Source organism: Myotis davidii, unplaced genomic scaffold (genome assembly GCF_000327345.1).
Source record: "Myotis davidii unplaced genomic scaffold, ASM32734v1 scaffold88, whole genome shotgun sequence".
Classification (NCBI taxonomy): Eukaryota; Metazoa; Chordata; class Mammalia; order Chiroptera; family Vespertilionidae; genus Myotis; species Myotis davidii.
The window spans coordinates 3,512,515-3,523,538 of NW_006300377.1; the positions used below are offsets into that span (position 1 = coordinate 3,512,515).

At 42.6% G+C, this 11,024-nt stretch overlaps 1 protein-coding gene across 1 annotated transcript in view; it reads left to right on the top strand.

Moving 5' to 3' along the window:
- Positions 1 to 10,775: 10,775 nt before the first annotated feature.
- The window catches only part of ZMYM6 (zinc finger, MYM-type 6), a gene marked incomplete at its 3' end in the record, with an annotated part of 54,496 nt that continues 54,247 nt past the window's right edge, over positions 10,776 to 11,024 (top strand). Inside the window, exon 1 of the mRNA XM_015572776.1 lies at positions 10,776 to 10,956. The remainder of the gene's footprint in view (positions 10,957 to 11,024) is intronic.

Below are 11,024 nucleotides of genomic sequence, written 5' to 3' on the forward strand. Positions count from 1 at the left end.
GACCTTAACCCTTGCGGCCTCATTGAGATGGCAGCCAAGTCTGGACCCCGAAAGGCTGAACAGCGTGTATTGACTCAGACAAGAGCTCAGGCGGGGCCATTAGATTTCCTGAGTTTGAGAGACGACTCTATTGGCGACTTCTTTTTTAAAAATCCCCATTTCTTCATCTTTGAAATGAGGATAATTATACTGCCTACCTCATGGGCTTGAAAGGGATGTTAGTCAAGTGCTGGGTGCAGACTAAATTCCCAGTGAAAGGAATTATTCACGGGGGGGGGGGGGGGGGGGGGGGGGGGGGGTTCAGGCTGCTTCCGTTTTAGGGAGCTCTGAGTATTTTAAAAATTAAAATAATTCCAAAACAGTGTGGCAAAAATTATGGTAGATTTTACTTTTTAAAAATGTATCTTTATTGTTGAAAGTATTATAGATGTGCCCCTTTTTCCTCTATTGACCCCCTCCACCCCGCTTCCACCCACCCCCTTCACTGCACTGTTGTCTGTGTCCAGGGATTATGCATATACTAGAGGCCCAGTGCACGAAATTCTGGCACAGGTAGGGTCCCTAGCCGCTGCCAGCTGCCTGCTGAGGCCTTTGTTCTGCGTCGCCCCCAGGTGGTCAGAGCCTGTCATAGTGAGCAATTGAACTCCGGGTTGGTCAAACTCCTGAGGGGACACTTTGCATAATAGGCTTTTATATATATAGATGCCAAAAGTTCTCCCTGCTTCCCTTTGAGATGCTTTAGTCTTTGCCGTGCTTCCATGTCTCTCTATTTTGTTTGTCAGTTTATTTTGTTGATTAGATTCCACACGTAAGTGAGATTATGGTAGATTTTAAATGCTATTAAGGAGTTGAATACCATCAATACATAAAAAAAGTATAGGATCAAAAAATGTGCTATTCCTTAAGTCATAATAGGACTATACAATATATAAAGTTGAGTGGATTTATTGCAATCCTGTCTTTGACCATACTATTTGAGATATTATGAAGTCTAAATATGAGGCCCTTTGTGAATGGGATGTCCACGCCAAAAGGGCCTCCTGATCCCTGCTGCTGTAGTCCCTAAACATCTTCTGCAGTTAATTAACCTCAAATTCAGACCCTTTGGTGATGTTGAAAATAGTTAGTCCTCAATATCATTGATAGGTTCAGCAACTTTAAGTGAAATGAAGTATAATGAACTCAATTTTACATTAGGCTAATTGGCACAAACAAGTGTTAAGTTTCTACGGCCTCATCAACTTTAAATGAAACGTTATTCAAGGACCTGCTGTATTAGACTGGTAACTGAAGTTAATTTCTCCAACAGCTATTCTTACCTTCATAATATGGTATATAGAAATTAGGTATAACATTTTGTTATCTGTTCTCTGTTCTCTTTTCTTGTCTTCTTTTGGCTAATTTGAACACCTTTTTAGTATTTGGTTTTATCTATTATGTTTATGACCATATCTCTTTGTATATTATTTTTAGTGGTTGTTCTAGGGATTACAATAAACATAAGTAACTTTTCAGAGTTCACTTAGAATCAAAATTTGGTCACTTCAAGTGGGATTTTTACCCTCATATAAGTCCTTTATCTTCCCTACCTTTTATGTTATAGTTGTCATATATATTAGAATCATAAAATTCTAATTGTGAAAATTTGAATTACAATTTTTGCTATAAACTATCAATATTTTAAAAGAACTCAAGAGGAGCCCTAGCTGGTTTTGCTCAGTGGATAGAGAGTCGGCTTGCGGACTGAAGGGTCCCAGGTTTGATTTCGGTCAAGGGCACATGCCCCGGTTGTGGGCTAGATCCCAAGTAAGGGATGATTCTCTCTCATCATTGATGTTTCTATCTCCCTCTCCCTTCCTCTCTAAAATTAATAAAATATTTTTTAAAAAGAACTCAAGAGGAGAATAGTTTATTATGTTTACCCAGATATTTACCATTTCTGTCCTTGATGCTCCAGGTTCCTTCAGGTATCATTTGCCTTCTATCTGATGAACTTCATTTAGCAAATCTTTTAGAGCAGGTCTTTTTTTTTTTTTTTTTTTTAATATATTTTAATGATTTTTTACAGAGAGGAAGGGAGAGAGATAGAGAGTTAGAAACATCGATGAGAGAGCAACATCGACCAGCTGCCTCCTGCACATCTCCCACTGGGGATGTGCCCGCAACCCAGGTACATGCCCTTGACCGGAATCGAACCTGGGACCCTTCAGTCCGCAGGCCGATGCTCTATCCACTGAGCCAAACCGGTTTCGGCTAGAGCAGGTCTTTTGGCAAAAAAATTATTTTGGTTTTCCTCTTCTAACAATGTCTTTATTTTACCTCCATTCCTGAAGGATATTGGATGTAGAAGTATATTCCCTGGTGTTTTTTGGGTGGGAAATCCCAGCAAGGTGCTGACTCCATCAAATGACCTTCACTGACCTAACCACAATACCTGGGAGATCGAGTAGTGCCTTCCAACTCTGAAGTCTAAGATTGTGGGAGAGCATGAGGCTGGTCCCAGAAAGGTACAACACACAGAAAACTGTCTATCGAAATGTCCTGTCATGGTCAAGGCTCTCCAAGGCCACTCAGGATACTGTCCCAATCTAATTAACCCCCAATTCCTTTTATCCCTTCCATGTACATGGACACCTATATTTAGTTATTTAAGTCACAAACAAAATCAATGATTCTCTCTCATTATTGATGTTTCTATCTCTCTCTCCCTTTCTGAAACCAATAAAAACCAAAAACCCTAGCTGGTTTGGCTCAGTTGGATAGAGCATTAGACTGCGGACTGAAGGGTCTCAGATTCGATTCTGGTCAAGGGCACATGCCCAGGTTGCGGGCTTGATCCCCAGCAGGGGGCATGCAGGAGGCAGCTAATCAATGATTCTCTCTCATCATTAATGTATCTCTCGCCCTCTCCCTTCCTCTCTGAAATCAATTTTTTAAAAAAAGTTACAAATAACAGAAACACCTGCCTGTATATACATGCTGCTATGAATGTTGATCTTCATATATTCTTTGCAGATAAACATGTTAAAACATAAATGCATCATTAAATAAATACTCACTGCCCCCAATTTATAAATACTGCTTCACTCTAATTAAAACTTCTTCCATTACCCCCAGGCCCAGGTAAAAGCTCTGGAGTTCCTTCTTCTTGGGATTGGCCAGGTAGTCCCAAGACAGAGAAAGGTATAGAGAAGGTTGGGCCTGTCTGTGATGGATGGAGAAACTAAATAATTAAATTCATAATCACTCCCAAGTCAGCCAGGCCAATACAGCTGGAGGGGACTCTGAAGCCCAGACCAATATCTAGAGGCAGAGGTGGTGATGCTTGGGCAGGGAACCACAGTCAGAACCCTCTAGACCAGGCAGGAACATTGATAGGCAGCCAGGCAGGTAAACAGAGAGAGAGGCGGACAGACAGACATGCCTTTCCAGTACTACAGACTCTTTCCAAAAGAATTGGAACAGCTTTGGAAAGAAAGTCAAAGGGGAGAAGAGGACCTGAGGTCCTCCCACCCTCCCCAGAGCCCTTCTTGCTCCTCCATGGAAAATGTCCTGGGCATATGTGAGCGGTAAACAGGACTCACAGTCTGCCTGGAACCTTGGCTTTCTTCAGCCATAGGATGAACCTTGGCCTCCTGGAATCTCCACCACTTCCCACTCATGACAGGCCCATTTCCTGGCATGGGGCAGAATGGCAGGACATGATCCCCTCACACATGTCCCCATGCTTCCTTCAAAGAGCAAAACAGTGAAAAATATTTGGGAGTAGTATTGACAGAACTAAATTCTGATTAAAAATATTTTCTGCCGAAACCGGTTTGGCTCAGTGGATAGAGCGTCGGCCTGCGGACTGAAAGGTCCCAGGTTCAATTCCGGTCAAGGGCATGTACCTGGGGTTGCAGGCACATCCCCAGTAGGAGATGTGCAGGAGGCAGCTGGTCGATGTTTCTCTCTCATTGATGTTTCTAGCTCTTTATCTCTCTCCCTTCCTCTCTGTAAAAAATCAATAAAAATATATTTAAAAAAAAATAAATAAATTCTGATTAAAAATATTTTCTTCCTAAGACTCAAACTGACATTAAAGGAATAAAAAGGATACATACAAAAGGCAAAAAGAATGGGAAAGGAGATAATTAAAGAACTGAAGAGTTCACCACATTTTAGAAGACTGGAAACTTATGGAAGAGAGATAACTTACATGAGGAGGAAACTACTGTGTACCTGCAGAGGTGAAGTATCCCTAGAATGAAGTCAACCCACTCCATAGAACTCCAGAAAGGCTCAGGATGCAGAAGCATCAGGTTATTTCAAATGGTATGTGGTGGCATACGAATTGGTAGAAACTCTTAACTTAGAACAGTTAGATTCCCCAGAACCTTCCCCAGCATCTATTGCAGCTAGTCAACTACCCACCATGTTTCCCCTGCTCATAGTAATTCACTACCTGGGCACCTGTTGTTAGATTCTCAAACTCTAAAGACAGGGATGTTCTTTGTTTTGTTTTGTGGGAATGATTTAATAATCCATTTAAATTTTTAAAAATTTATTGATTTTAGAAAGAGAGAGGTAGGGGGAGGGAGAGAAAGATAGATTTGTTTTCTCACTTATTTATACATTCATTGGTTGATTCTTGTATGTGCCCTGACTACGTATTGAAGCCACAACCTTGGCATGTTGGGATGACACTCTAACCAACTGAGCTACCCAGCCAGGGACAAATGTCACATTTTAAGTTTTTGTGATGGCAATACTCCACTTTTAGATAACAATTCTATAAGTTATATATTGCTAAGTAACAAAACACTCCAAAATTCCTGGCTTAAAACAAGAACCATTTCTTTAATCATTCTTCTACAATTTGAGCTTAGTTGGGCAATTCTGTTGATCTTGCGTGGGCTCACTCATGAGGCTGGAGTCATCTAACAACCTGGAGGATCTAAGATGGTTCCACTTGTATGAGTGGGGCCTTGGTGCTGGCCATGGGGGCTACTTTCTGTATGTAATTTTTCATCACTCAGCAGTTTAACCCATTTAGCCTTGACATGGTGGTGGGAATGTTTCATGAAAGTAAAAACAGAAGCTGCAAGGACTATTGAGGCCTGTGGTTTGGAATTCACATGATATCATATCTGTCACATTCTAGTAGTTAAAGTAATTCAAAGGCCAACCCAGAAACAATGGGTAGAGAAATAGAATTTCTCATTTGATGGGTGGAGTGAAAAGAAATAACCATATGTAATCTTCGACAGTTAATTGCCAAAATTCTAAAGCAAATAAAGGGGTGGGCAATAGCAGGTTTACAGTGTGAGTATATAAAATAGAGTTTATTCTTATATTATTATTATTTATTTATCTTTGTATTATTACTAACCTATTTTTGCCCACCCCTGTATAATATTTAATGATTTTATGTTGAAAACAACGTAGCCTAAAGAAGACATAGGTGCCAATATCACCATTTCCATTTAACATATTACTAGAAGTTTAAGCCAATGCAATAAGAAAATGAAATAAAAGTTACATGCTTGGAAAGGAAGGGATAAATTTATTATTCTCTATATACTTGAAACCTTCAAAAATTATAAAGTATATGGATAAAATTTTATATATATATATATATATGTATACACACACACACACACACACACGAGGCCTGGTGCACAAATTCATGCATGGGTGGAGTCCCTCAGCCTGGTTGGTGACCAACGCTGTTTAGGGCGGCCGGCCAGGGGGAGGAACCGCTGGAGGTTGGCTGGCTGCGGGAGGTTGGCTGTGGGAACACACTGACCACCAGGGGGATGCTCCTGCATTGAGCATCTGCTCCCTGGTGGTCAGTGCATGTCATAGCGACCAGTCGTTTGGTTGACTGGTCGTAACGGTTGCTTATGCTTTTATATATATAGATATCTATAATAATAAAAAGGTAATATGCTAATTAGACCAGATGTCTTCTGGACATCCTTCCGGACATCCTTCCTGATGAAGCCAGGGCTGGAGGGAAGCCAGCCTGGGTCCCGGGTGCCGGAGGGAAGCCGGTGCCGGCAGCCAGGGGAAGAAAGGCCCACTCTTGCATGAATTTTTATGCATATGGCTAAACTATTAGTATTAAGTGAACTTAACAAGAGTGCTACATTCAAGCCCAGCCGGCATGGTTCAGTGGTTGAGTGTTGACCTATGAACCATGAGATCATGGTTCGATTCCCAGTCAGGGCATGTGCCCAGGTGCAGGCTCAATCCCCAGTAGGGGATATGTTGAAGGCAGCTGATCAATGATTCTCTCTCATCAATGATGTTTCTCATCGTTGATCTCTCTCTCCTCCCTTCCTCTCTGAAATCAATAAAAAAATATATTTTTTTAAAAGAGTTCTGGCTTTAAGACCAATATACAAAGGATAATTGTAATTCTATATTTATACTGAGAATAACTAATAAAAATTAAATTTTACCATTTAAAAATACCATAAAAAGTCTTAGCTGGTTTGGCTCAGTGGATAGAGTGTCGGCCTGCGGACTGAAAGGTCCCAGGTTCGATTCTGGTCAAGGGCATGTACCTTGGTTGTGGGCACATCCCCAGTAGGGGATGTGCAGGAGGTAGCTGATCGATGTTTCTCTCATCGATGTTTCTAACTATCCCTCTCCTTTCCTCTCTGTAAAAAATCAATAAAATATATATTTTAAAAAAATACCATAAAATATCAAAGATATAAAATAAGCCTAAAAAAGATGTGAGATCCCTACACTTAAAAAATTATAAAACATTAAGAGAAATTACAGACACATTAAATGGAGAGGTATACCCTATATAATGCTATCTTAGTTTCCTAGGCCTGCTGTAACAAAGTGCTACAAACAGAAATTTATTGTCTCACAGTTCTGGAGGCTAGAAGTTCACAATCAAGGTATCAGTGGAGCCTTAGTCTTTCTGAAATCTGTATGGGAGAATCCTTCCTTGCTTCTTTTAGCTTCTGGTGTTTATCACCAATCCTTGGAATTCCTTGGCTTGCAGCTGCAGCACTTCAATTTGTACCTCGATTGTCACCTGGTGTTCTCCCACCATATGTCTGTCTCTATATCTCCTCTTTTTATAAGGACATGTCATATTGCATTAAGGGCCAACCTTACACCCATATGACCTCATCTTAACTAATTACACCTGCAACAACCCTATCCTATATAATAAAAGCCTAATATGCAAATTGTCCCCTTGGGCGGTTGTTCGACCAGGAGATGGGAGGAGAGTTCAACCACTCGCTATGATGTGTGCTGACCACCAGGAAGCAGGCGTGGAACATGGCGGGTGTCAGCAATGCGTTGCAACCTCTTGCTGGCTACCTGGGGGTGGGGGTGATAGGATGGAGGTGCAGTGAGAATGCGGGATGTCTGCTGAGCTTGCTCTCACTCCTCCTGCTACCCTCCCCTGGGATGTGAGGGCTTGCTCACTGGGGAACCCCCCGCCCCTGGCCCCACCCACACCCCCCCGCGCTCAGGTGCTGGGCACCTGTGAGGAGCCTACCCCGCACTGGAGTGGCCTCTTCCGGGTGAGCTGGGCTGCAGCTGCTGGGACCGCAGGAGAAACGTGACAAACACTGCTTCATGCACATGATCAAGGTCACATCAGCAACCACAAATCATATTCATAAAATGTACCCTGTATACGACACTAGGGAAATATCACGTTGGGACCGCAGGGGCCGGTTGGGCACCCTGTGGGTTTGTGTAGGACCCGGTCTACGTGGCCGGCCGGGAGAGAGTGTGCTGCCCACCCAGCGTCCCTGTGGTGCCACTGGGTAGCCCACAGGCCCACGCTGTGCCCCAGCCTGTGGCATCTGACTGCGTTCACCACATCTCCACATGGGGACTCTGGCGCTGTGACTCAGGCAAACGGGCGGTGAGTGGGGGCCCAGGCACAGGTGCTGCCCAGGGCCCAGAGGTCAGCTGGGACCTGCCCTTCCATGCCAGACGCTCACACTTTGATCGCTGGCCAGGCCTAGGGACCACATCGTGCACGGATATTGTGCACCAGGCCTCTAGTTCCCAAATAAAGCCATATTCTCAGGATTAGGACTGCAACATATCTTTTTGGAGGACATGATTCAACACAATGAATAACAAATGCTAATTCTCCAAAACACGTCTACAGCTTTAGTGCATACTAAACAAAATCCTAGCTGCTTCTAAAGTTTATAAGGAAAGTTTTGTTGCATTTGGCAAGTTGATGCTAAAATTTATATGAATATGCAAAGAACCAAGAAAAGCCAAGATAATCTTAAAGGACATAATAGGAAGGAAAACTTTTTCTATCAGATAACAAGATTTATTATAAAGCTGTCACAGAAATGAAGACAGTGTAATATTTCTGCAAAGAGAGACAAAAGGAATAGATTACACAGTCCTGAAACGAATCCACACCTTTATAGACAACTATATATGCAAAAGTGACAATACAAAGCAATAGGGAAAAGACAGACTTTTAAAAAACAGCACTTAATCAGATTAACATTCATATGGAAAAAATGAAATTTGACTTATCTCACACCATACACAAAACCCAACTTTAGGTTGTAGATCTAAATAAGAAAGACAAAGTAATAACAGTTCCAGAAATTAGTAAGAACCTTTGGTAGGAAAATATTTTTGAACAGATACAAGAAGCACTGAGCTTTAAAGGTCTTTTATGTTCATCAAAAGACACCAATAGCCATGGCCTGTGTTGCTCAGTGATTGGAGCGTCAGTCTGAGCACCGATTCCCGTCAAGGGCATGTACCTGGGTTGCAGGTTCAATCCCCAGTCGGGGGGCACGTGCAGGCAGCAGGCAAGCAATTGATGTGCCTCTCTCACATCGATGTTTATCTCTATCTCTCTCTCCTCCTTCCCCCTCCCTCCTTTCAATTCTCTCTAAAAATCAATGGGGAAAAAATGTCCTCAGGTGAGGCTTAACAACAAAAGACACCAATAATAGGCCCTGGCCAGGTAGTTCAGTTGGTTAGAGCATTGTTCAGATAAGGTTATAGGTTCCATGCCCAGTCAGGGCACAATGAATGCATAAATAAGTGAAACAATAAATTGATGTTTCTTTCTCTCTCCCTCTCTCTCTAAAATCAACAAATAAAATTTAAAAAAACACAAATAATAAAGTGGAAAGGCTGTCCACTGAGTGGGAGAAGATAATGGCAATACATACGTATATTCAACAAAGGACTCATATCCAGAATACATATCGTAAGAAATTGGCAGATAATCCAATACAAAAATAGGTCTGAGACTTAAATAGACACTTCATAAAAGAGGATATCCAGATATTAAAAAAAACATGAAAATGTCCCTAGGTGGTTTGGCTCAGTGGAGAGAGCATTGGCCTGTGGACTGAAGGGTCCCAAGTTCGATTCCAGTCAAGGGCATCCGCCTGGCTTGATCCCCAGTATGGGGCGTGTAGGAGTCAGCCAATCAAGGATTCTCTTTCATCATTGATGTTTCTATCTCTCTCTTCCTCTCCCATTCTCTCTGAAATCAATGAAAATATATTTAAAAAGCAACAGCATGAAAATGGACTCAACCTCATTTGTAATCTGGAAAATCCAAATTAAAACCATAATCAAATACCACTATACCCCCACCAAAATGATTAAAATTAAGAAGATGTACTGGTATAGTAGTAGTTATTGGCCAGGATGTGGGGCAACTGGAACTCTCATACATGGCTGGTGAAGTGCAAACTGAAACCACTACTTTCTTAAATTGTTTGAGCTCTGGACAGTGCAGCTAGGATGGGCTTCCAGTGCACCAAAGGGTTGCAGGCACGATCCCGCTAGGGGGCGTGTGGGAGGCGGCCCATCACATGGGTGTTTATCTCCCACTTCCTTCCTCTCTCTCTAAAAAAATCAATAAAAGATCTTTTAAAAAAATTGTTTGACATTATCCAGTTGAGTTATACAAATACATAACAAGCAATTTCGCTGCTAGATATAAAATTACCATATGTGCATATGTGCCACAAAATACAGGAATATTCACAGCAACATTATTCCTAATAGTCAAAAATTGGAGACACGTCAAATGTCCATCAATGGTAGGAGGTTAAATTGCAGCATATTTCTAAAATGGAATACAACACAACAGTCCAAATGAACGAACGAGACCGCCTCACAAGTCATAGATGAATCTCCAAAACAATGTTGAATTAAAACATGCCAAATCTTTTTTTTTTTAAAATATATTTTATTGATTTTTTACAGAGAGGAAGGGAGAGAGATAGAGAGTTAGAAACATCGATGAGAGAGAAACATCGATCAGCTGCCTCCTGCACACTCCCAACTGGGGATGTGCCCACAACCCAGGTACATGCCCTTGACCGGAATCGAACCTGGGACCTTTCAGTCCACAGGCCGACGCTCTATCCACTGAGCCACACCGGTTTCGGCAAAACATGCCAAATCTTGACATTGTACAACTTAATTTCTGCATTTACATCTCCCAGATAAAAATTTGTACCTCTTGGGGTTGTGGTGAGGACTAAGGAATGACACATGTCCAGCAAGCTCTTGGCTTAACAAATATTAGCTATTATTTATTACTATGTTCTCCTAGGAGGCCCTTTCTGGAAATGAGCGTCAGAGAATGGTGCAGCGCACTTACTGCGTCGTCTAACCCCCCCTAATCCTCTCCCCTACAGGCCCTTCCTCTACCTTTTCACAATTGGGTCTCGGTCTCTTTAAGAAGACAACCATCCCTGAGGAAAGAGGCATGCTGGGAAGAGCCACTAAGCTCAGGACTAGAGCATGATGGGAAAAGGGGGTGCCGAGACCAGGGAAGCACACGCCCGCTAGTCCGCCTGAGGGATCGCACTGGGTCACGCGGAAGAATTCTGTGAAAATAATTCTCGCCCCGGCGCGCGTCTCTCGGGTCCTATTCCTGCTTCTGCGGCCGGTGCTCCCCGGCAGGAGAGGGGCGCCCCGAAGGTGAGCGCGTCTGGTGGTGGCTGGAGGGACTGCGCGGGGAGGGGTCACACCATGTGATGGGGCGGGAA